The following is a 27,788-nucleotide window of genomic DNA, read 5'->3' as shown; positions in this document are numbered from 1 at the left end:
CCTAACAGAATCATCAGAATGAGTTATTTTGGTAGGCTCTTTAACATCACCAAACCAGTACCAATATGTGGGTGAGTGGTGTGAGTGAGTGCGTGGAGTTGAGTGAGTTGGTGAGTGGGTTGAGTGAGTTGTGTTAGTAAGTGACACTTTACTCGTGTCCATGAAAGGAACTAAATGTGTGACACTGACACTGTTCAACCCCACATACTGAAAGTTACTAGTAAAATCTCAAGCTATCTTCTCTCAGACAGACAGACAGACAGCTTTATTCGGTAATTTAGGCCCAAGGCCCATAATACATACATTTGGCAAAAAGTAAAATACATACTGAGTAAAGCTAGAGTAAAGTTTAGTATTGATTTGTTTTACAGATAATCATTCCTTTCTACGGCGAACTTGTAAAAATATATTTGCTCAGTGATTTTAAAATATGTATATTGTCTGATGACAACAATCGGATGAAGGTTTCAAGTGTCGGTGGTTGAGTCAGATATACTGAAAACAATCAGATCTTTGTTGGGGAATATTTTTGGACATATTAATAAAATGTGAATTCATCTTCAATGTAATCAAGGCCAGCAGTACGACAAAAGAGGCAGAGACGTTCATTATACGGGAGATGTTGTATGACGGCCATTATTCCACTGCCAAATCTGAAGTTACAGAACCGAAACTGAGTTATTATTTTTTTTCGTTGATTTGGTAGCAATTCACTGGTTAAAATATGGTTCTACGCTTAGCGTTGATTTAAATTGTGAATAGTATTTACATTTGGGTGACGAAAATAGTGATGCATGCCAGTTTGGAGTGAAGCAGTCATAGAATCTCTGTTAAAAATTACCATGAATGGGATTTACAAGCCTATGTCTTGAGATATCCATAAGAAACCAAATCCCATATTGGAATAATATCAACCCTAATATGAGAAGCCCATGTTGTTTTACCATTATCATCGAGAGTTTTCATCATTAGATATGCCTGATAAGGCAGTCTGTTTCGTGGAAGCTGTATCAGTCTGCACCAGTACTTGACTGCTCTTGAGATATATTGATACTGGAGGGGAGCTCTCCCACACTCTCCCAGAACCATGTTGTTGTTGGTAGTTTTACTAACTATAAGAAACGACTTGCAAAATCTGGTGTGCGCAGTTTCAAAAAGTTTACAGTAGCTTGTTCCCCATATGTCAGATCCGTAACAGAGTATTGGTGCAATCATAGAGTCAAATATCTTAAACAATTCATGATGGTTAATATATCCAAAACATTTTTGATAATTGTTGATAGAAAATATGGCCTTCCGCGCTTAGGTTTTCGCTTTTGTCCATGATGATCTTGGAGTAAACACAGTACCTAAGTATCTATACATATTAACAACCTCAATTTGTGTTCCATTTAAAAACCACTTCTCATAATCCCTGAGCGGACCTCATTTGCGAAATACCATTATTTTAGTCTTTTTCAGACTCACCTTCATTCCAGTCTCTGCACAAAACCTTTCAACAACATTAATTTTCCTTTGGAGCTGCATAGCACTGTCAGATACAGATGAGACATCATCAGCAAATAGGAGAGAATAAACATCCTTGGCTTGTGAAGATATAAAATACCTCTTCCACCATCATTCTCGCCAGCATTTGTGATAGTTGATTTATGTAAAATGAATGAAAATTTGAGGGACTTAAATACATCCTGCCTTGTGCCAACATTACAGTTGAAACAAGATTATAATCAAGTATCAGTTCTGACACAAGCACATAATGATGAGTACATCTTGATGATAAATTTCATCAATTTCCCCTTCACAATGCTCCACAAGACTCTAAACAATATTTGATGAATAATGCAGTCAAAGCTTTGGTAAAGAGTCTATGAACAAGCAATAGAATCACCCCTTCTTTTCATAAATGACTTGTAAAGGTGAATATATATGGTCAGGTGGTTGAATAACAATGTCTAAAGCCAGCGATTGACTCCTGAGATTATGTTGTTGTCATCCACACCATTGTTGTAATCTGTTATTGATTATGGAAGGGAAGAATGTTACACATTGAGTTGATCAAAGAAATACCTCTGGTGGTGGTTGGGTCCAGTTTGCTTCAGATTTATGCAAGGGGCAGATGATACTCTTTCCCAAGTCTCAGGGAAAAGTACCATCTTCAAGTGGCTTATTGAATCGTTTAGTTAATAATGGTTACATAACTATAACTTTTAAAAGCCTTGAAAGAGTCACCGGCTATGCCATCTGGTCCTGTTGATTTGCCACTCTTAATGTTTTGAAGACTAGAAAACACTTCATGTTCTGAAAAGGGATCATTCAACTGAGATGTCATGTTGTCATTTATATCCTCACATAATGTCTCTTCGATAACATTATTGGCAGATTCACAATATAAAAGGTTCCGAAAGTGATCATGCCATTCATTTACAGGAATATTAGGAGTCTCTGAACGAGAAACTGAATTTGATTTTAATACACTCCAGAATTGTTTAGGGTCATTTCTTGAGTCACTAAGTTTTCTCCTTTGATCTTGAAAATATACGTCTTTCTTCAGTTGAAATGTAGATTTGAATATATATATGAATCAATGTTTTCACCCCTTGATCTGTGTGCTCTAAGAGCTGAGTATTTCTTTTGTTTGATATGCTCTAATTCGGAGTCCCACCAGGGGGGCTGCTTGGAACACATGGGAAGAGAATTATCGTAAACTCTCTTGAATTTATCTGCTGCAGCTTGGTAGAGATCAGTTAATGCTTTGACACTTTCCTCCCATTTGCTTCAATCTGTTTGTAACATTGCGTCATACTGCATCATAAACAATTCATGAAAAATCAACTAAAAATATGTTGTACATTTCAGGGGACCAGTTGTATTTTATCCATGCCTCTTGATCCATAACACATGACTGATTGGAATTGTTATCTTTACACCTTTGAGTTGAAGCTGCACCAGGAAGATCAATAGAACAATATAGAGGGAAATGGTTTGACTTGTCTCATTCATGAATACCAAAAGAGCTGAAATAGGGGAATAGATCAGTACTTGCTAGGAAGTAATCCACAACACTAGCACCATTATGGGTCAAACAGGTGAAGTTGACTTCCTTATCATCAAACAACCTTCCATTCAAAGCATGTAGACCATATGTACAACACATTTCTGCAAGCGATACTCCATAGTTGTTATATCTGATATTGTCTTTCGTATTATTATTGAGTAAAAATTTAACGTTATATAGTCATGACTTCATATAGTGACAAGAACAGCACATTAACAACTTTAAATGTGAACAAACTATCCAAACCATCCACATCTACCTAAAACATGTGAATGAACTTAACACCATTTTGCTTGCTATTAAAATACAGGCTAAAAGCCCCCACCCCCACCCCAACACATTTTGCTTTATGCTATTAAAATACGGGCCGTAACAACCCCACCCCACCCCCAACACATTTTGCTTGATGCTATTAAAATACGGGCTATAACATTGATTCCAAATCTAAAACGTTAAAACCAACAAAAGAGCAATGAAATTCCATGGAATTAACAATCCCATTGAGAATTTATCCAGTTCAAACTTCAATACAGGGGTATCACAATAATTCAAAGAGCATTGATTATAGCAATAAGAATAATGATAGTAATATTCACCTAGCGTGCTGGCGATTAGGTATTTGGCTCTGAGGGTATGGGTTCGAATCCCGGATGGGACTCAACCCAAAGTACTAGAATCTGTACTTTACTAGAATATGTAACCCCAAATATAACATATGTTACTACTGAAACTTGGTTGCACAACGTATAACACTGCCTCATTATTGTCAGTTAAAACTCAAGCTCCAAACCAGTACACAACATATGCAACAACGCAAAACATACATTTTAGTGTGCTGTAAAATCACACCACATTGTTAGATAATTTGCAGAATCTTAAACATGGGTCTATGCATCATTGTTTGTATTAGATATTGCTTGCTGCCCAGTCGTAGCAGTTGTGGTCCAAATGTTGCATTGGTAGAACAACCCTATATGGAATGTTGCAATGCACACTTTATATCTAGTATGACCATTTTGACAGCTTTATTGCGATGACTGACTGACTGAGTTTGGTTTTACGACGCTTTTGGCAATATTCCAGCAACATCACGGCGGGGGACACCAGAAATGGGCTTCACACATTGTACCCATGTGGGGATTCGAACCCGGGTTTTTTTTGGCGTGACGAGCCAACGCTTTAGCCACTAGGCTACCCCACCGCCCCTATTGCGATGACATGAGCTATTGTGAGACTTATTAATAATACGTTCAAAATGCCTCACTTGCGACAACAGATCAAAAGTTTTAAGACTTAGTGAAATCTTGAACGATACGATTTTTCCCCGGTTTAAAACAATATGACAATGAGTTCAAGACATTGTAGTCCTGTGACGATATGAACGATCCCAGTGAAGAGAGAATGGTTTAATATTAATCACCAGACTATACCATGCTCCAATGAGAGACTGCTTCAGATGAAAGTAAAAGTGATAACAATGTATGTCTTTGATGATTGTCATTGTAAGTGAATGACATGCCTTGATGTTGATGGTAATAATAGACACAGGTGACGCAGTCCTCTATGGTGCGGCAATTCGCTGCTAGGAACTTACGATTGTGGGTTCGAATCCATATTCGGCCAGGTGATATGTACAGGTACATGTCACTACTCCCAAATATACATATAGGCTGTCACATTTCAGGGGTTGACAGCGCACATATTCCTTCCATACTGTCTTGTTAATTATCAAAACTGCTTCTAAGTTTTCTCAAGCTATAATGAAACAATACCCATCTATTAGGAGACATTCCCAGCTGAACTGCTAGTCTCAGCATAACGGATCTATCTACGTTTTATCCCCGGGAACCTGGTAGTTATTAATCAAATACATAAACTACTCGATAAATTGTTCAAGGGAACCGCTCCCTGGCTATTTTAAAACGAGGTTGGAAATCTGATCCATTCAAATATCACATAACACTTGAAAACATCTCAGGGGCTCCCTATCTTATCAAATTACTTAATTTAAACTTCTTTGGAATGCAATAGAATAGTAATACTATTGTCATTGATGGCTTTTTGTGTCATATTTATATATTTAAAATTGTAATTCCACTATTCCTTGTGCTCTATTCATGACTCATATCAAATAACTGAGAACACAATCGCATGAACACAGGCACACACTCGCAGGATGCACACATGTCGCGAAGATGCCTCAATATTATGTGTTTGACATAAATACTGTAACTTGAGCGAAATAGTTAATGAACCAGCTCCACGTCCCATTATGTGTTTGGCTCAGCATAATACTCACCCACTCAAACAACATTTTGAGCAAAGTAGAGATTATCCCAAGTTAAAAGTTGTCGAACTTATCTCATACAAAATTACACTGTAATTTTTTGTTGAAAACGCCTCCATTAATAACGCATCAGTTATTCCCCAAGAGATAATATTCGTGATGATAGGTTATTCCCCAAACTTATACTAGTCAGGACAATGTATGTTTCCCTAGTTTTTGGTTATGGAAATAGTTATGGTACTTGGTCATAGCCCTAGAATGACATCTTGTCAGCCAATGAGAATACAGAACAACTTTCACGGCACACACTACTGACAAATGGCGAGTGTGATGCCGGCGTGTATAATGGGACAAAATGGAAAACAAATTGTATGAAAGCAACAAGTACTTCATGATTGACGTTGTATTCGGCAATGTTTCAGGTGTAGACTGCAGCATTTAGGGCTCTGAACCGAAAACAACGTTTTAGCAAAACATTTTCAAGCTCATGTGAAATCTCTTACTGATTTTGATAATATGTCTCCTCATGGGTACCAGTCGAACTGCCCCAGCTACAAAATGCCCCACATTTGGTCATTCATTCAATTTGGTCACATTTATTTAAAATGTAATAAACATATGCCGTAATTGCATATTTTTGTCAATTTTGATATTATATTCTTTATATAAAAGTTATTAGGAAGTTATCTTTCTGAAAATTCCATTCCACCGTTATGGCTTAATGGGGTTGATGATGATTTTGAGGTGGGGTCGCCAATGTTGTTCTGGGGGCTTGGGAGAGGGTCAGCAATCTTGTACACATGTAGGGGTGGAGCATGAAAATATGTTTAAAATTATGCTTAGAAATTATGGGGAGGGGAGGGCGGTCATTTATCAGTTTTGTACATGCTATGCAGAGGGTCACTTTTTCTTCATATATTTTATAGATTGTGCAGCAAAGAGCATGCACTGTCTGGCTATAAAAAAATCAGATTACTTTTGGAAATCGGCATTCGTTTTGAAGGAGTTTCAAGGTCAAATCACTATTCCACGTCTGCGACACAGAACATTGCCACTGAAGGAATCCACGCTGGAGATTACCAATTTTCTGTTGCCAGGCGTCTGAATGTTAGTCTGAGCACGATATCACTGCTTGCAGCTCGTTACAAACAGGTATAAAAAATGACCGTCCCCGTACAGGCAGACCACCACTGCACCCCAAGATCGGTACATCCAGGTACTACATTTGCGTGATCGTAGTGCCACGGGTGAGAGCACAGCAGCCAGGGTGCCTGGAGTTCGCAGGATATCCAGTCAAACTGTACGGAACAGGTTGAGAGAGATTGGACTGAGAGCCAGGAGACCCGACGTCGGGACCATGCTACGTGGTCACCATCGCTCTAAGCGTCTCCGTTATCTAAAATTATCCACTTAGATATATAAACATTACCTTCTTCTAAACTGATGTAAAAATTCATGTCCTAAAGTATATTTGTGGACGAGTTATACATGTTTGAAAATACAACATTTTCGCAACAGAGTTCAGGGTTATGCATTTCTTGTTTGGAATAGGATATGAAAGTTGACAAAACTATGCATTTATGGCCTATATCTACTCATTTTAAATAAATTTCGGCATTTTGACTACCCCTTGGAGCAATTTGACCAAAACTTCGGGGCAATTTGATTAAATGTGATGGGGCAATTTGTAGCGGGGGCAATTCGACTGGCAATCGGACGTTAATCTAATTTATGTAACAAATACCACTTACAGTAAGTTGTAACAGGGAATGATGGAGTATAAATGAATCTCGTGGGTACTTCTTCCTTCTTCAGCCTAGCTTTGGGATTTTCACACCCCATGTGTGCATGTCTCTTTCATGTGCGTCCGACTCAGAATGATCGGAGCATTTCTCCTGCCTAAATCTGTCTCTTTACTTGAAAAACGGAAGAAATGGTGGCTCTTTCCATTGTACGATGATTCCGTGCATCCCAATTCAACGGAATACACCATCGCACCATTTACAAAAAAGAAAGAAACAACACGATGTGTATTACTGTAGCGCTTGTTCTTTGGCAGTATGGCGGGCGCATGCCATATATGACGTCACGAGCGTAAAGGTCACGTGAGTTCCAGCGGAATATGCATAATGACCGAAGCTCAAATTATTGCAGTTGTCTAGTATTCTCCTTGAATGTAACTGTACAGTAGAAACAGCGAACATCTTTATGTGTTGTTACATAAAGTAAGGTATGAACACAAACCCAGATCATGTCACTTCACTTGGTTAACAACAGCCAAAACAAATCAGGAGGTGTTGGCAGACTTAGTTAAAATATCTGAGTGAAAAAAGTTCAACTTTGGTTTCTACTATGTATACATATTCAGGTCACAGCTTCTCCCAGTAGCCGGGGCAGTTGGGTAGCTTACTGGTTAAAGCGTCCGCTTCTCATGCTGAAGACACGGGTTTGATTCTCCTATGTGTGGGGCCCGTTTCTGATGTCCCCCACCCTGATATTGCTGGAATAGTGCTAAAGGCTGGATAAAGCTAAGCTCACTCACCCTTCCTGTAGTCAGTTGGCTCCGGTCAGTGAACCTAGACAAATTGCAAAAGAAATAACACATTATTCACCATTTATGAATAATTATATTAGACATGTCTCTGATATCTGAAACATTATTGTCAACGTCTGTCAGTTGTTTCTGCATTGAGTGAGTGAGCGAGTGAGTGGGTTGGTGTGTGAGTGGGTGTGTGGCTGTGAGTGAGTGAAAAACGACCACATTAAGCACTAGGTTACCGCGCCACCCCATGCTGTCAGTAAAATCTATTCTGACAAAATGCATAGTATACTTATATAATCAATTATCAAATAATGTATTATTTGAGTTGTGATGTGAGACTATGTCCGTTGTTTTTCACTTGCCTATATGACATGTCAGCCTAAAGTATTGCAAAAGAAAACGAAATACTAAACATTCCATCTCATACATGATCACTTTGAACAGAGAAAACCAACAAACTTAATGTTTATGCCGTTTATTAATAATGTTTATAATGTTTATACCATCGATGCATACAGTTTTAGTTTCCGTTAATATCTCAGTTTGTATGTTTTGACAAAAGCTAACGTCTTGACACGGTGGCTGCATAACCTCATTTAGCCTAAACATGCACAATACGTGAACTGATGTTAATTGATAATGTTGTAAGCACGTCGAAAGTGGTCGATTTCTCGACGTGTCAAGACATGCTTCAAATGTAAATAAAATACAACGTGTCATGACCAAGTGATATAGGGGTGATAATCCATGACCATTCAGCTTATAAGTCAAGTCGATTTCATAAACATTTATTTCTTGGAAATCTTACAAAGTTTGGGACTCTCTCTCTATCGCGATCGATTGTCTATCGGGGAGTAGTAGTTGATGACGATCAACTTCCAGTTGAGCATAGACAGGGCTTAAACCCTGTGTATAAATGCCAGACAGAATGTCACACTTTGTATGCTGAAGCAGTGTATGTGTGAGGTACATGTCACTGCTCCCAAACATACATATAATCTGTCAAATTTCAGGGGTTATTGCTTAAACGGCACACAGACATTTGCCACACATAGAATATTACCTGCATAACTGTGGAAAGAAACATCACTGGAAGTTCTTCAATACTTTCTCTCTACTTATCAAGCTGCTTTTCTCGAATGATAATGAAATAATACTTATCTATTGTGAGACATTCCCAGCTGAGCTGATTTTCCTACTGGAAGAGTTTGGAAGACGAGCTAAGCGAGTGATTTATGCATGTATGCATATCTATAGTTCTTGGTTCACAGCCATTCTAAACTACACCCTCCTTTATGACAAACACTGTTATGCCTAAATGAAAGTTGTATTGTTCTTGGTGTAAACGAACCACCTAGTGCGAGTGATACAAACTTTAACATTGCCACACACGTACACACATACACAGACACGCGTGCACGCATGCATTCATGCACTCACAGACGTGCGCACACGCATTTACACACACACGTACAGGTCGAATTGTAGTACATTTGATCGCATTATGACTATGACAGTTTGAGCAGTTAGCGCCGATCGAAGAGATATCAATCTAATCTGTCCAGGTAAGGGAGTTGAAAAGTTGAGAGTGGTAGATACTATGGATTAATGTGACGAGCCTAACTTTCTGGGTGAGCCGATTGTCTCGAGTCTAGTCTCAGCATAAGGTACCAAACTCAACTCAAACTCAAACTCTTTATTCTCTACAAACCGCCAACGGCGGTACATGAGATGAACGTATATACATTTACATAATATACAAGACAGCAGCTTACACGATAGCAAGATATAAGATAACAACAGTATTTCATTTTTTTAATGATTCAGTAATTTAGAAAGGCCTTTAAGGTCGCTAATGCTGGTAGTAGACAAGAGTTTCTTAAACATGGACAAATTTGGAAATTCTAAGTATTTAGTGTTCGGGGATTGACGTCGCAGTTGGAGAAAAGCTTCACATCTAAGCAAGTAGTGAAACTCGTCTCCAAGAGCGTTTGATACACAAAGTGGACATTGTCTGTCTCCACGTGGAATGCCCAACCATCGGCCTGTCTCAGTTGGAAATTTATGGTTAGATGTTCTTAACTTCAACCTTGGGTAGTATATATTTTTGGGAAGTAGAAGATATTTTTTCTAAGATTGGATGGGTTTTGAAATATTTATAATAATCTCCCTTGGAACTTGAATCAACATTTGACTTCCAATTTTGGGAAAAACTGGGCTCTGTATGTGTTTTCGACCATTGAGACAAGCCAGGGCGTCGAGCATACAGACGGATTTAGAAACACGTAAGATAGACAGCAGTTATCAAGGATAAGTTTCCCAAAACGTAACCACTCGTACGAACATACACACATGGTGCAAAATTACAGCGCAACACATGATACCGCTGATACTATGTGTTTGGGCATATGTACACTTACATTTTAAGGAATTAGCCCTTTGTGGCTCGATAGGTTACTCGTATTTGTTAAAACCAGTGCCTCAACGGCCAGTCACGTGGGTTTAATAGGTTTAAAGCCACACGTGGTTTGTGCTTTAGGATTGTCTAGTTTGCTGGGGCAGCCGATCAGCTCCAGTCCAGTCCCTCCCTCTCTTTGGGGTAGTCAACTGCTCTCAGTGGTCGAAGTAACTTCACCATCCTCAAAGTAGTGACTTAAAGTAACGAGCATAAATAAACTAAACGCCAAAGGAAACGTTACCCTCCTTCCCTAATGACGGAGGTACCTATCTTGGATGTCCACTTCTTGGTCTGTCTACGATGACCCCAGTCTGTCTATAGCGCTGAATAAGTCTTATCGTGATACGGTGGCATCCGAGGACGTTGGCAACAGCATTGTATACTGGCCACATAAAAACACTGTGCACACAGTAAATATAAAGATAGGCAGACAGCGTCTTTATGCATAAAAAAAGATGTGAACATAGCAAGTATTGGAGACAATCAAACGCTCATGCTGGTGCTAGGCGACGTGACGTCATTGATGGTGGCCTATGGACTTGCAATGTGTTACTGCACGTGCAGCCTGTGCAGCTGCACACAACATGTGAAACTCAGAAATTGATGTCACTGTCGAAAGCTTGATCTTTGGTCATTCAAACGTTCACAAATTCACATGAAAAGCCACATGCACATGATGCCAAGATTAACACGTGCTCAACGTCATGAAGCCATTGGAATGGTTCGAGCAGGCATGAGCCAACATCAGATGGCGGCACATTTCCAATGCCATCGTAACACGATATCTGCATTGGTCAGGCAGTAATGACGTCGCCGACCACCCACGTTCTGGGCGTCCCCGAGTAACGACGCCAAGACAGGACAGATGGATTCGGGTGACTCATATCAGACACATGTTCCAGGTGGCAGTGACCTCATCCCAAACCATTCCCCAGGCCGTCATTGGAAAATTTGGTAGCCTCTATGCGTCGATGTACTGCTGTGCTTCATGCGCATGATGGTCATACCCGTTATTGACTTTGTGACTTCGACGTGTGACCCCCAGCTCAATTTTGAACTTCTGACGTCATCGTTACGGATATTGTTCATGTTCTTTTGACATGTTTTTTGAGGCCCGATACTTCAGCTTATAAAGTGTCTACATCATGTCGTCATTTCCGTGTTGTTTTCGAATTGCGAAGGAATTTTCTGTGTTCACAGTTTCTTTATGTGGCTAGTATGTTTCGGATACAAATACTACTAGAATATTGCTACGTTTTGGCGACTGATATTGCAATGTGTCAACAGAAAATAGAAAAATGTTACTTTGCAATACGAAATGTTAACAAAGATAATTTGAGATGTTCCTAAACACTTTTTAACTATACCAAAGACATGTTTTACTTGTTTTCACTAATGCAAATCAGCAGAAAATGTTTTAAGAGAGTGAAATCATAGGAATGATTATTTTACAATGTTACACACTCTACAACAGCTGTTTCTTGTTTTAATAGTTGAAAAATGGTGACTTTAAATGGTTTATCTTTGTCTCGAAGCAGAATTCTATTTCAACCTTTCTTTTGGACATCTAAATCACTGTTATTGATATATTTCGGCACGGTCGAAAATAGGACGATTTACCTCTTCTCAAAAACATGCATTTCACCTAAATATGAATGCATTTGAATAACGTTTTTAGTGATTTGCATACCGCTGCGTTGTTTAGCTTTCTTGTAAACTTCTAACTTCTAACATATCTTTAATTCGTAAAGGTAGGAGGGTAACGTTTCTTTTGGCGTTTAGTGTACAGTCGCCTAGCTGTAATCTAAATGACTTTGTACATTCATACTGAAACAACTCCCTCGCTATTTTGGAGCAGGAATGGAACTCTGATCTATTCAAATATCATATACCACTTGCAAATAGTTAAAGGGAATCCCATACCATCAGATTACTAAAGTTAAATCTCTTTTCAATTTAATATAATAGCAATACTTTTGTCGTTGATGGCTTTATGTACATGTATTATAGAATCCACTACGTCAAATATACACACACATGTGTTAGTCATGAGGTAGGGTCATTGTTTTATATTGAGAGATTTTCAATTCCACGCAGCAAAATATGTATACGTTCTATGGGGTGCAAATATGCTTAAACACAACTTCAGTGAAAAAGTCGAGAACTCAAAACAAATGAAAGTTGTCGAACGTTTGTAAATGGAAAATTTTATACAGAGAATGCAGTAAGCACTGACATTGTTACCACTGTCAATGGAATAGTGTCCACGCCATGTTCATTCAAAATGCCAGGTTATCTGTACCATCTATGCCATTGTACTGCTGGGCGAGGCAGTACCATCTATGCCATGGTACTGCTGGGTGAGGCATACGTCTATAAACATTACTTGCCTGAGGAAATCCCATGGTACAGGTGCTTCAGTGTGGGGCAAGAAACCCTCACTGGTTAAACTGCCGGACGGGCTCATCCATGAAAGTATAATCCAGAACCGACTTTGCTCAACTTCAAATGATTATTGACATGAGTACAGACCCATCTGACAGACATCACATCAGACACATCTGCCCCGCGCCACTTACTATAAAGCACAAATCAAGTTATATGCCTATATTGCAAATCCAATTGTGAAACACTTAACGTTAAACCTACATACCGAACCTGAACCCGACATTGCTATTATATAGCGGACATTGGAAATATGATACCGACACACCCGACCTGATATCTACATTCATACACTTATACCTACATATCTAATACCAACATGTCGAGCCTCATACCAACATACCCAACATCATATCAACATAAACAAACTACATGCCTACCCAGAAGATACCATCAAAGTGACTCTGATCAAGTCATGTACCACATACCTGACCTGCACATGGTGTCCAAACACAATGTTACCAGACAGATAATAAGTGTACTTTTACGCCACTTTCAGCAAAATTTCGGCAATGTCACTGCGGGGGACACCAGTAATGGGCTTGATGCTTTGAACCTATGCGGGGAATTGAACCCGGGTATTTTTTGTAATGAGCAAACGCTTTAACCACTTGGTTACCCAGCTTCTTCCGGTTGCCAGTTGATTTAGGTCACTGACAATTACAAAACAAACAACACAGTATTCTTTATTCTGAATAATATGGCTCACATAATATTGAACATCATTTTCGCAACGTCTATGCCAGTTGTTGCATTTACAAATAGTCCCAGTACTTTACATTTAGCATACAGAGAAAACGGCTCACGCGAATACATATGCGATGCAAGACAATGTTAAATCCTTCAAATCAACATGAACGTAGTGCCAATATCTAATTCATGCAGGTTGGCAAGAAATAATGATGTTAATCCGATACAGCTGACAGTCTTGCTCTCATCCTTGCGCTCCAGCGTTCATTCATAGTCTGTAGGGGAAACAAAACAGGGCTCGCCATTTACCCTGCCGCCACATATACACTACAGTCAACTCAATACACCAGATTACGCCATGCATGTACAACTTGTTAAAAGTACTCGTAATTAGTTTTATGAAACTGATGGTTTTTCTTTTCAAATAATTTACTGTTCCAAGATATATTGAAATAAGTTTAGTGAGTGAGTGAGTTAAAATTTATCGTCACATCGGCAATATTTCAACCATATCGTGACGAGAACAATTAATGTTATACATAGTAAATAATGGTAAATTTTAAAAACCTCAGTTAACAAGTCTAATTCTTTCTAAAATGCATTAATTAAATGAGAACTTATAATACTAAAAAGATCCTTCATATTTCGTGATTTGAAATAGATATCCCTTGTGATGGAACATGCTTTACCGTGATTCTTTCAACACAAGGGATACAAAACGGAGGATCCTCACCTTTTAATACGTACTCCTGAGTATATCTTGTGTGGCCAAACGACATCGTCGTATGATGACCTCTTCAAATCTGGACTGACAACCCAAGTAGGTGTAACCGATAGTTGGTTTTATTGCATGTAATTTATTGATACCTACTTGGGTGTCCTACTTCTTTTGCATTAGATCACAGATATAAGATCTAATAGCAGCTTTGTAATCAGAGTATGGGATCTGAAGTGGTGTCACAGATTTGTTGAGTGCTGCCTTGGCAGCAAGATCAGCCATTGTATTCCCAGAAATGCCAACTTGATCGGTTTAATTATGATTCTGGTAAAACATCCTTCTCAAATATGACATTAATAGTTCAACTAATAACGGAACCATCAAGTCAACACACTATTCATTTTATTGTAAGTCTATCCCCGATCCTTCTTGAGTTGTTTAATTGCACAAATCATTTCTTCTTCTAAAACATCACATGTAACCCGTGTAGCATAGTCAGTACTATCATTTACTCCTTGTTCATGCCGTTCTATAAAATCCTTGGTATAAACTGAATGTTATTTTTTAATTCGCCGTTTGGTTTTATTGAATCTTTTCCTTTAGTACAGCATTATGACACGCTACACTAAAGCACGGTTTAGGTTATTTATATTTTTCCTTCCTTCTTTCTCTCTTACTTCGAGCTCCGAAGGTTGCACGTGCAGCCTCTGTCAGCACGTGCGCGACCTCATCAGTGATGTCACTCACCAGTACTTGGTCAACTTTCTCAAGCCTGGCTAAATGTTCCTTCTGGCTCAGATTATTTATCCTAGAGGTGTCTGAGTGTTTAACGAATTCTTTGGATTTATCAATGTGATATCGTCTTGGCCTACGTAGATGATTATGTGACTTATTGACATTATGTTATATGAAAGTTAATAATGACAGACACGAGTCAAGTGATTGGGAAACGTGAACTGACATATGTTTCAATTCCTGGCCGAGGATACTAGCATCGGAAAAGAAACGTCAATGAAGTCGAAAACACGCTTTCAAGTCTGACGTCATTGTTACATCTAAAATGGCACTAAAAGACGTCTGTAATGTAAGTGTAGGTTACATCTACTGCCATACTACACCACACAATACTGAAGTAAAACACGTGTCTACACGATTCAACACTATAATAAGGTACTTTGATGTAGCATTGTAGCAGCCACACACTAGTACTGGTGTGACGTACGTCATACTACAGTTTGCATACAAACATCACAGCTGAATACCATGTATCTGAGAATATGGACATATCTGGTTAAAACTAATCTTGTATGTGTGAAGGAATATAGTTTGGTCTGTCAGATTTGGCTTTTGATGTTCAATAAATAGAATGCTACATAAGAAAACAGGATGTTTTAAACAACAGTAGTTGCCAGAGAGAACTGCCACATCCTGATGACCTGCAGTTAAACTGCTTTACCTGACGAGCGACGGTAGCAATTCGTAAATGACTACACCGAAATCATGATGATTGTTAGGACGCAAGACGTAAACAATACCCAAGGTCATTATTGTGAATCGGGCCGCAAAATCGTCGATTCACAATTAGCAATTTATCACTGTCGAGCACGTCGAACGGAGTGTGCGGAATGTGTGAACTCTTTTTATGCTACTGGTGGTGAGCGAGAAAGTGAGTGAGTGAGTATGATTTTACACCGTTTGTGCAATTTTTCAGCAATATCCATGAGATATGTTTCACGTATTGTACCCCGGTGGACAATCGAACACGGGCCTTTCACGGGAAAAGCGAATGCATTCAGCACTAGGTTACCCCGCCGCCCCATGCTGTCAGTAAAATCTATTCTATAAATCTCTAGGACATCTGTAATGTAAGTGTAGGTTACATCTACTGCCATACTACACCACACAATACTGAAGTAAAACACGTGTCTACACGATTCAACACTATAATAAGGTACTTTGATGTAGCATTGTAGCAGCCACACACTAGTACTGGTGTGACGTACGTCATACTACAGTTTGCATACAAACATCACAGCTGAATACCATGTATCTGAGAATATGGACATATCTGGTTAAAACTAATCTTGTATGTGTGAAGGAATATAGTTTGGTCTGTCAGATTTGGCTTTTGATGTTCAATAAATAGAATGCTACATAAGAAAACAGGATGTTTTAAACAACAGTAGTTGCCAGAGAGAACTGCCACATCCTGATGACCTGCAGTTAAACTGCTTTACCTGACGAGCGACGGTAGCAATTCGTAAATGACTACACCGAAATCATGATGATTGTTAGGACGCAAGACGTAAACAATACCCAAGGTCATTATTGTGAATCGGGCCGCAAAATCGTCGATTCACAATTAGCAATTTATCACTGTCGAGCACGTCGAACGGAGTGTGCGGAATGTGTGAACTCTTTTTATGCTACTGGTGGTGAGCGAGAAAGTGAGTGAGTGAGTATGATTTTACACCGTTTGTGCAATTTTTCAGCAATATCCATGAGATATGTTTCACGTATTGTACCCCGGTGGACAATCGAACACGGGCCTTTCACGGGAAAAGCGAATGCATTCAGCACTAGGTTACCCCGCCGCCCCATGCTGTCAGTAAAATCTATTCTATAAATCTCTAAATTCATAGCATGCTTATATAATCTCTCTATTATTTGAGATGTGATATGAGACTATTTCCGTTGTATTTCATTGGCTTATGTCAGCATGTCAGCCTAAAGTTTTACAAAACCTGTAATCATGTCGGGAAAATGGGCAAGGATCTCTATAACGAAATGGTAAACATTCCATCTCATACATGATCACTTTGAACTGAGCAAACCAACAAAGGTATTGTTTATATCGTTTTGCTTGATCAGCGTATTAATTAATCAATTCTTCAGGATTGGAAAGGCATATATTTAGGTTTAAAAGACTTCTCAGCTTGCATATATTAAGAGATGCAGCTTGATTACATTTCAATATGCTAAATTGAATTAGCATTTCTACAGCGTAAGGTAGCTATGTAAGTTTTTCTGAAGTGTGTATTAGTAGTTTTAAATGAGCCCCATTATCCGTTTGATATTTAGATCAACAGCATACATTCTGTTTAATACGATAATATGCCAGACAAAAGTGACACTCTCTGTGCTGCTTTCTATCATTCTCCATAACTCGTGTCTATGAAGGTATTTAATGTTTGTAACACTGACACTCTCAGTTCACCATCAACCAACCTTCCTAACAAAAATATATCAAGATTTGCAATGTTTTGTACAACGCCTATAAAGACGTCACACTGGAAATGAAAAGTGTCAGGGTCTCAAGCTCTCTGCTCTCCCCAAACAATGAGAGGAGTGAGTGAGTAGAAATGTTTCGTCTCATTGCCGGTATTTCACAAAGTGAAGGGACCAATTACGTTGATGAATTACTCTCACGAAGGACAGTATAATGTTAGCGCCGTATCTAATATAACAGAAACTGGCCACATTAAATACCAGGACACTTGAATGAACCTATTTATCAGATGTTAATTTCATACTATTAAAATGCGGTTAGGGTACCTGATCTTCTTGCACTATACCCCACCCAAATTTGTGTCATCACACCAGGCTGTGTCATCAGCTGCTTTGGGATGTAGGTAAGAGAAGCTTTGAATTGTAACGACTGTTCAAACAAATAATAATAATACCCCATTGTTTTGTAATGTACCTTTTAATTATTAGGACCCAATATCAGTCTTCTTGTGGCTTGAGATGCAATGTGAGGCAATAATTAGCTCCCCACACATAATTATATACTACTGGAATAAAGTAGCTTTGCATTATTTGACGTTGTGATAATTTTATTGCAAAAACATAAAATGTGGGCTATTACGTAATCGTTGTAAACTGTTCACAGGATAATATAGGAATATGTATGATTTGACACTAGGCATCGTGACATACCCTTGAACAGATTTGTTTTTGACAGTCAATTCACAAATTCAGTATCACCTGTGACCAACATTGGCGTTGACGCAGGCTTGACAACCCCACATACGCATTCTGTCCTGAAAGTTTGATAAATGACCAATGAAACTCGTGAAATCGGTTGAAAATAAAGTAATCCCCACCACCCAGGTACAATGTAAACCAGTTAAAACACTGTCGCGCAACGTATACCACTGCTTCATAACAACCCTCCTCATTGGATTAGTTATATTAAAGCTGGTGCTGGAAGCTAGTACACACCAGTGGAACCACGTGTAACGCACAATTCATCTTCAAAAGTTTGCAGAATCTTAAACCTTTGCATCGTTGTTTCCATCCGAAACACGTGTGTGTGTGTGTGTGTGTGTGTGTGTGTGTGTGTGTGTGTGTGTGTGTGTGTGTGTGTGTGTGTGTGTGTGTGTCTGCTTCCATTTGTCAAGGTGTATCCAGGTGTTTTAGTTCTAACCTACAGAGATGCTCCCAGTGTTAACACGGGTTAACATTATTTAACTGTTGGTACCATGGCGGTCTCACTTAAGACGCACAAGTCCGTTTTGTTTTATACCGATAAAGTATTTTGTCACCAACATAGACTGACTGACTGACTGAGTTTTACGCCGCTTTTAGCTATATTCCAGAAACATCACGGCGGGAGACACCAGAAATGGGCTTCACACATTGTACCCATCTGTCACCAATATAGAGAATACTTTGAACTGACTTCACTAACTAAACACATGTGTGAACCTAACTATAGGCCTTCCGCGTGAGGAGCACACGCTTGAAATACTGTGCTAACCCCAGTCCCGATTAGATATATTCTCCACCCTCGATGTTTGTTTGGGAAGAGGACGAAATGGCACTCGAGTCATAATAATTGTGAAGTCAGGTCAACCAAAAATGATAATCATGACATGTATGATCTGTCGTATATTATGGACTAGTACACTGTGGATCGTTTTCTTATAACCATCAACTTGCATTTTTTCATACTTGAACACTGCATATAAACACGACTTCAACTCATTCACCCTACGATGTTAAAGGTTTTTTGCTGAAGTACATCCCCACTCCACTTGCCTAGTTGAATATTGAATTGATATCATATTTTCATAAGTAATGATGCTGCTAAATATACAAAACATGAGTTAAGCCACTGACAGTCATGGGACGTTCTTCCCGCCTCGTCCAAACAGCAGTTCTCACTTCCCGCTGCAGTGTTATATCTGGCTCGTGCCGCACGAAAATTGCACGTGATATCCATGACAGGATGACGTTGATTCGTTGTGTTGATATCACGTGCACTATTGAAAATAACTCGCCGTTAACCTGACATGGATAACCTTCTCTCATAATCAAAATGCATCAATATAATGGATGAGCGTAAATTTAACGTCAAATCGGCAATATGTCAGCCATATAGCGACGAGAATAAGATGTTACATTTGTGCAAGAGTCTGGATGAATGCGATATCCAAGATCTGAGTTGGGACTATATTAGATGGTTTCATTGCATGTCTCTCAATCGGTTCGTGCTTTCATTCTGAAATTCTGAACAATCGCTAACTTGTCGTGCAACCCAGATGTGTTAGTCTGGTGGATAGGTTCACACCCATAACCCCTACACTCTCCACAGAGTGTTCATTCACAATACTTCTATAAACATTACCTGCATAAGGAAATCCCATGGTACAAGTGCTTCAGTGTAAGGACAAGACATCCTCTCTGGTTTAACTGCCGGGCAGTGTCATCCATAAAAGTTTATTCCATAATCGCTTTTACGTAACTTCAAACAATTATTGACATGAGTACAGACCCGTGCGCATCTGCCTCTCGCCACTTGTGTAAAACACAAATCAAGTTACGTGTCTACATAGCCAGTCATTTGTGACAAACCTAACAGTATACCTACATACCCAATCTGACCTGATATTGCAAGTATGAAGCGGACATTGGAAATACATTCCCCTACTAATACCTACATACGCATATTGATGCCTACATATCTACACTGATACCTACATACCTCATGCCTACATATCCGGCCTGATACCAACATACAGAACCTACATGCTTATCCTAGAAGATACCATCAAATTGAACCTGATAGAGTCATGCACCCACATACCTGACCTGCACATGATGTCCAAACACAACGTTTCCAGATAGATAATAACTTCAGAAAAAAACCGTGTATCTCAATGTTGTGAATGGGTAGGTGGGTGAGTTTACTTTTACGCAGCTTTCAGCATAATTCCAGTAATGGTCTTCCTGACACCTACATACCCAGCCGGACACCTAGATACCTGACCTGACATCTACATACCCAGCCAGATAGCAACATTCGAAATATAATTCCAGAATATAACGTGTATCTAAACGTTGCACTATGTATATTCACAGCAACAGTATACCAAATCACAACACAACATGTGTTTAATTTGCCAAGTCTGGTTAAATAGTCCCTCTCAAAGACAATGACGATGGCCACTGCATATCAGTTATAGGTCATAGTTAATATAACTGCCCCAATATCACTGAACAGTAGAAACATCGAACATCTCTATGCGTTGTTACATAAAGTAAGGTCTGAACACAAACCCAGGTGATGTCATGTTACTGGGTTAACAACAGTCAAATCAAATCAGAAGGTGTCGGTAGACCTATTTAAACTATATGAATGAAAATAGTTCAACTTTGGTTCCTACTATGTATACTTATTCAGGTCCCAGCTTCTCCCATAGCAGGGGCATTGGGGTAGCTTACTGGTTAAAGCGTCCGCTATTCATGTTGAAGTCACGGGTTCTGCCCCCCTATGTGTGAAGCCCGTTTCTGGTGTCCCTCACCGTCATATTGCTGGGTAAAGCTAAACACACTCACTCTTCCGGTAGCCAGTTAGTTGGTTGGTCGGTTGGTCATTGATCGAACCTAGGCAAATGGCAAAACAAAGAGCACACTGTTCACCTTTTCTGAATAATAATGGGAGACATGTCTCTAATATCTGAATCATTTTCAACGTCTGTGTCAGTGGTTCACGCAAATATTTATGTAAGGCAAAGCAAACTTTAATCAATCAAACCAATATACAAATCCAGCCACAATAGCTAAGTCATTCACGTTGCCAAGAGAATAAAATAAAGCTGAAAATCTCTCATCTCTGCCCTCTGGTGTTCAATCATAGCCTGTGGCGGAAAGCAGGGCTCGTCATTTACCCTGCCACTGGTGTGAACACATACACTACAGTCAACACAGTATGAGTTTGTTTCATTGATCGACATGGCACAATGCCGTTTTGCGAAACCTATTTCAAACAGTGACGGACTTGGTTCAGATGACTGGGAGACGTAAGTCGCGGTGATTGGTCATTGGCACTGATACAATTGTACAGATGAGACGGGGATGTCTTAGTTTTTTGTGTTTTGCATTCTTGGCGATCAGTTGGGGGTCATCCTGCACACCAATCGGTCGATTCGGACATGCGCAAATGGTCAGTGACTCATCTGTGTTCTTGCCTGAAATGTACCTCATTTGTTTTACTTTGCTTTGACGTGCACCCCGTGGCAAATTGGCTTGTGAATTTATCAAAACATCTTCTGTTTCAGGAACGTAGGAGACAACGCTTGGTAAGTACCTTTATCAGACACTTCATCCACCTACCATACAGTGTACCAGATCAGTAATAGTACATGTCAGCTGACAGGAGAAGTGCAGTATGGTGTAGTGTCTGTGTACCTGTAGTTGTATAACAGTGGCCTAATGTTACCAGCCGGTGTCCCGTAAATATGCCAGAGATGTTTCGTTTCACCTCAGCACATCTACAGTTTCGTTCGCATATGGTTTTCAACTTCTTTATTCCTCCAATAAAGTTTTTTTTCTGTGTGTGTGTTAGCTGTAAACTGTTTCAAATGCTTAATAAAAATACTATTATCTGTGTCGAAACGCCAATAAAGTTGAAATCAGTCTGTCAAGTCCGACGTCACTGACCTTTCTAAAATGGTACTTACAGGCATCTGGTATGTTAGTGAAAGTAGAAACCACTTACGTGTTATCACAAATCTCTTAGTTGAATAACAATATATATTAGATGATTGAAATTTCTGATTAAAATTTATCTTGGAAGTGTGAACAAATTAAATGTTGTCAGTATGGTTGGGATTTAATTGTATAAGTACATTACCAGTGAGGTTGAATAAGAAAACAGGCTGTTTTGAAAAACATCGATTGCCACTTAACACTGAGGGGCATGGCGGTAGGAATTACAGGCTATGACACAAGAAGTGAACAATACCCTTACTGACATTGACTTTCATTGGCTAACAGGTATCATACTGGCTTAAATTATTTGGAAACGAAAGACAAAACTTCCGTCCCATCAATAATCACTTTGAATTGGGAACACCGACAAATGTAACGTTTCGCCTGATTAACGTATTTTATAATTCCTATATGAATGGGAAGACACCGTTTTACAGGGCCGGTTCCGGGGTTGCCCCTGTTTGGAATCTCCCCTCCGTGATATCGCCGGAATATTGATATTAGCGGAGTAAAAGTAAACTCACTCACTCTTCCGGTAACCAGTTGGTTCCGGTCAGTGACCCTAGCTAAAATACGAAACAAACATCACATTATTCTCCATTTCTGCATAATGGGGGAGACATGTCTCTGATGCCTGAAACACCTGTCTGGAAACGTCTGTGCCAGTTTTCACATTCGCTATTATAGTCTCTAGCGTGCAGAGAAATGGTAACTTCAATCAATCAAAGCAATATGCACGTATCATCAGAATATCTAAATCAGTCAGGTTGCCCAGAAAGGGATATAATTATGTTAATCCGTTACAGCTGACAAGTTTGCACTCTAGCGTTTTTTCATACTCAGCAGGGGAAACAAACAGGGCTCGTCATGTACCCCGCCACTAATGTAAACACATGCACTTCTGTAAACTCAACTCATCGGAGTAGCCTGTGCATGAATAATTTGTTAACGGTGTTCCCAATCTGGTTTATTAAACTGATTGTTTTGGTTTTTTGAATAATGATTGCATTCAAGATATATCGATAAATGTTTAGTTGAAGAACTACAGGCGACGCTGGCAAACTCAATGATTTGTCACCATCTACCAATCAACATACACCACACACATATACCCTATCTGTTTTATTCAGTACGTGGGTCTCATACTCCCCTTATTTCTTTACAACACGGGTGAGTTATATGCAACTTATTTCAAACAGTGATGACACAGAGACATAAAAATGAAAAAGAGCATAGAGTGGAAGACAGGTGGCAAGGAGGAGCAACTCTGTCATCTATCCTTCCCAAACAGAATCATCAGGTGATGAGTTGATTTGGTAGCTTCTTTAACATCACAAACCAGTACAAATATGTGAGTGAGTGAGTGAGTGAGTTGTGTGAGTGAGTGAGACCTTACTCGTGTCTATGAAGGAATTAAATGTGTGACACTGACACTGTTCAACCCCATATACTGGAAGTTGCTAGTAATTATCAAGCTCTCTTCTCTCCAATAATATAAGAATCGCTAATGAGTTATTGAGTAAAAACTCAACGTTATATCGTCAGTAGTTCATATAGTGACAAGAACAGTTTTCCTTTCACGAAGGACAGTGAAATGTGAACACATTAACTTCTTTAATAAATACTATGCACATTAAATACTAAACTTAACAAATTTTGGCATTATGCTATTAAATACGCCAACCCCCAGACAGACTAGCTTATGCCAGGGACCATGGGGACGTATCTTCTTGCATTATATCCCGGCCTGATTTATCAGTTTGTTATCACTCCCCTCTGTTTTGGCTATAGTCAATAATAGCCTTAAATTGTAAAGATTGTTCAAAATTATCAACCGAAATAACGTAAAGAATGTAAACCATAATGAAACTGATCCATGAGAATTCAATGACTGACTTATAGCAGCATATGTCTACCTTACTCCAGATATAAGCGTGTAATAGCAACTCCTGGTAAAACACGGAAACGGTATTGTCAATGCAACACAGACCCATTAACTCACAAATGGGGTGACGCCCTGAGTAAGTGTGTAAGCTGCGTTTTAAGTGATTGACTCACATGTTGATTCCAAATCTAAAACGTTAAAACCAACAAGCAACAAAGAAATTAGATGGATTTAACACTCCCATTGAGAATGAATTCAGTTCAAACTTCAATACGGGGGTATCACAATAATTCCAGAGCATTGATTATAGCAATAAGAACAATGAAAGTAATATTCACCTAGTGTGTTAGGTACTTGGCTCTGAGGGTATGGGTTCGAATCCTGGATGGGACTCAACCCAAAGAACTAAAATCTGTACTTTACTAAGAATATGTAACCCCAAATATAACATATGTTAAATTGAAACTTGGTTGCACAACGTATAACACTGCCTCATAATTGTTCGTTAAAACTCAAGCGACAAGCCAGTAAACAACATGTGCAACAACGCAAAACATACATTTTAGTGTGCTGTAAAATCACATCAGATTGTAAGATAATTTGCAGAATCTTAAACAGGGCTCTGTGCATCATTGTTTCTTTCATATATTGCTTGCTGCCCAGTCGTAGCAGTTGTGGTCGAAATGTTGCATTGGTAGAACAACCCTATATGGAATATTCAATAACAATGCAATACTTTATATCTAGTTTGACGATTTTGACAGCTTTATTGCGATGACATGAGCTATTGTGAGCCTACTTAACAATACGCTCAAAATGCCTCACTTGCGACAAGAGATCAAAAGTCATAAGACTTAGTGAAATCTTAAACGATACGTTTTGTCCCGGCTTAAAACAATATTAACAGAATGAGTTCAAGACATTATATTCCTGTGACGATATGAACGATCCCAGTGAAGAGAGAATGGTGTAATATTAATCACCAGACTATACCATGCTCCACTGAGAGACTGCTTCAGATGGAAGTAAAAGTGATAACAATGTATGTCTTTGATGATTGTCATTTTAAGTGAATTACATGCTAATAATAGACACAGGTGACGCAGCCCTCTAGGGCGCGGCAATTCGCTGCTAGGAACTTACGATTGTGGGTTCGAATCCATATTCGGCCAGGTGATATGTACAGGTACATGTCACTACTCAAAACTACATATAGGCTGTCACATTTCAGGGGTTAACAGCGCACATATTCCTTTCATACTGTCTTGTTAATTATCAAATCTGCTTCTACCTTTTCTCTAACTATAATGAAACAATACCCATCTATTAGGAGACATTCCCAGCTGAACTGCTAGTCTCAGCATAACGGATCTATCTACGTTTTATCCCCGGGAACCTGGTAGTTAGTAATAAAATAAAAGCGAGGTTGAAACTCTGATCGATTGAAATATCACATAACACTTGAAAACGTCATAGGGGCTCCCTATCCTATCAAATTACTTAATTTAAACCTCTTTGGAATGCAATAGAATAGTAATACTATTGTCATTGATGGCTTTTTTGTGTCATATTTATATCATTACATTTGTAATTCCACTATTCCATGTGCTCTATTCATGACTCATATCAAATAATTGAGAACACAATCGCATGCACGAACGCAGGCACACACTCGCGAAGATGCACACGCTTGACGTGCTGCGAAATATGATGCCTCTAATATTATGTGTTTGAGCATAAATACTGTAACATTTCGAGCAATTAGGATTATCAGTTAAAACGAACCAGCGCCTCCACGTCCCAGATGGTATCCAGAGGACTTTGTCAGGTTGATTCAGACTGAAACTACTCACCCACTCAAACACAACATTGAGATACCCGTTCTGTTTTGTTTTCTGACCCAAGTTGAAACCTACATACCTAAGTTGAAACCTACATACCCAAGTTGAAACCTATATACCCAAGCTGAAACCAACATACCCAAGCTGAAACCAACATACCTATCACCAAGACAAACTGCAAAACAAAGAGCACATTATTCGCCGTTTCTGAATAGTATGGTTCAATCAAACATTTATTATTATGTTAAATAAAAGGTCATCGTTTAAGGAGAATACGAACGAAAACAAAACTTTTGATATAATGTAAAGGATATTCTAAAAGTCACATTCAGTGATTAAAATTGAACAAAAAGTTTGTAAAATAGCAATAAAAACACAAAAAAACGTACTCATATTTACGGTCATACCCCGCTTTGCCGGACAGCTGATGTGATGATCACGGATAAAGAGTAACTGTCCGCTAGTTTGCTGGCTATAGTCTGTTTTCAGTGAGTAGTTGTCACCCTTAGTTTTATTTGATAATGAAAAATATTTATATTGAAGTGAAAATATCGAGATGAAGCTATAGTGTGTACACATAGCCGAAAAAGGCCATAAGTTAATCCCCTATTGTTAAGGGATTATCGTGCAGCAGTGATTTTTTATCTAGAACAAAATCGTCTTGCAAAACGGGAACCCCTCGTATTAACGCCTATTACGGAAACACCCGACAGTTACTGTGCAGAGGGGGTATCACGTAACATGACGTCATATGTGCCTGTTGCTGATGGCTTCCTCTTTGACTTTACCTCACAACTTCACAGTGTCCATTAATTTCTGAAGCAGTAAAAGATGCTCCTGATGTCATTTCTAAAATGGATATTTGACCGTATCAATACGATCTCGCAAGACCGTACCAATACATCTTGCAAGACAATCTTCAATCAAACGAAACGGAGGCACCGCTTGTGGTCAAAATAAATTTTAAAATAGACCATATCATTTAACAAGAATACTATTTGTCAGCAAAATGTGACACAGTTCCAACAAGCAAACCCGACCCTATATTTATATGACCAGTCCTCAGACGTGTGTGTGTGTGTGTGTGAGAGAGAGAGAGAGAGAGAGAGAGTGTGTGTGTGTGTGTGTGTGTGTGTGTGTGCGTGCGTGTGTGTGTGTGTGTGTGTGTATGTGTGTGTTTGTGTGTTAGAAACTATCTGCTACAAAAGTTACACTGGAATTATTTTGTTGAAAAAAATTAGGATCCTAGTTCTCATTAATAACGTATCAAGACTCCATACAAGATCCAAGCCTGGGCGAGCAGAGATAATATTCGCGGCGCAGATAAGTTATTCCCCCAAACTGATGAATTATACTAGTCAGGACAATGTATGTTTCCCTAGTTTTTGGTTATGGAAATAGTTATGGTACTCGGTCATAGCCCTAGAATGACATCTTGTCAGCCAATGTGAACACAGAACAACTTTCATGGCACACACTTCCGACAAATAGCGAGTGTGATGCCGACGTGTATAATTGGACAAAATGGAAAACAAATTGAATGAAAGCAACAAGTACTTCATGATTGCCGTTTTTTCGGCTCCAAACCGAAAACAACGTTTTAGCGAAACTTTTTCAAGCTCATGTGAAATCCCTTACTGATTTGATAATATGTCTCTCATGGGTACCAGTCGAACTGCCCCAGGCTACAAAATGCCCCTCATTCATTCTAATTTGGTCACATTTATTTAAAATGATTAAACATATGCCGTAAATGCATAGTTTTTGTCAACTTTGATGTTATCTTCTTCATATAAAAGGTATTAGGAAGTAATATTTCTGAAAAATACTCCATTTGTGGCTATGGGGCTGATGATGATTTCAAGGTGG

General features: G+C 39.0%; 2 long non-coding RNA genes across 3 annotated transcripts in view; one reads left to right on the top strand and one right to left on the bottom strand.

The window, feature by feature from the left end:
• Positions 1-22,097, top strand: part of LOC124256946 — a 46,176-nt gene extending 24,079 nt beyond the window's left edge. For both annotated transcript variants that reach the window (XR_006893142.1, XR_006893141.1), the window contains exon 4: positions 21,761-22,097. This is a non-coding gene — a long non-coding RNA (uncharacterized LOC124256946). The remainder of the gene's footprint in view (positions 1-21,760) is intronic.
• Positions 18,753-26,795, bottom strand: LOC124256976. The gene is made up of 3 exons (XR_006893153.1): positions 26,716-26,795; positions 19,852-19,856; positions 18,753-18,763 (listed from the first exon to the last, which is right to left on the bottom strand). It is a non-coding gene; the product is annotated as an uncharacterized LOC124256976 (long non-coding RNA).
• Positions 26,796-27,788: the final 993 nt, after the last annotated feature.

Source organism: Haliotis rubra, unplaced genomic scaffold, assembly GCF_003918875.1.
Source record: "Haliotis rubra isolate DU_JTF1 unplaced genomic scaffold, ASM391887v1 Scf1167, whole genome shotgun sequence".
Taxonomy (NCBI): Eukaryota; Metazoa; Mollusca; class Gastropoda; order Lepetellida; family Haliotidae; genus Haliotis; species Haliotis rubra.
The sequence above is the reverse complement of the archived record's forward strand: the minus strand, read 5'-3'. Positions and strand labels throughout refer to the sequence as shown.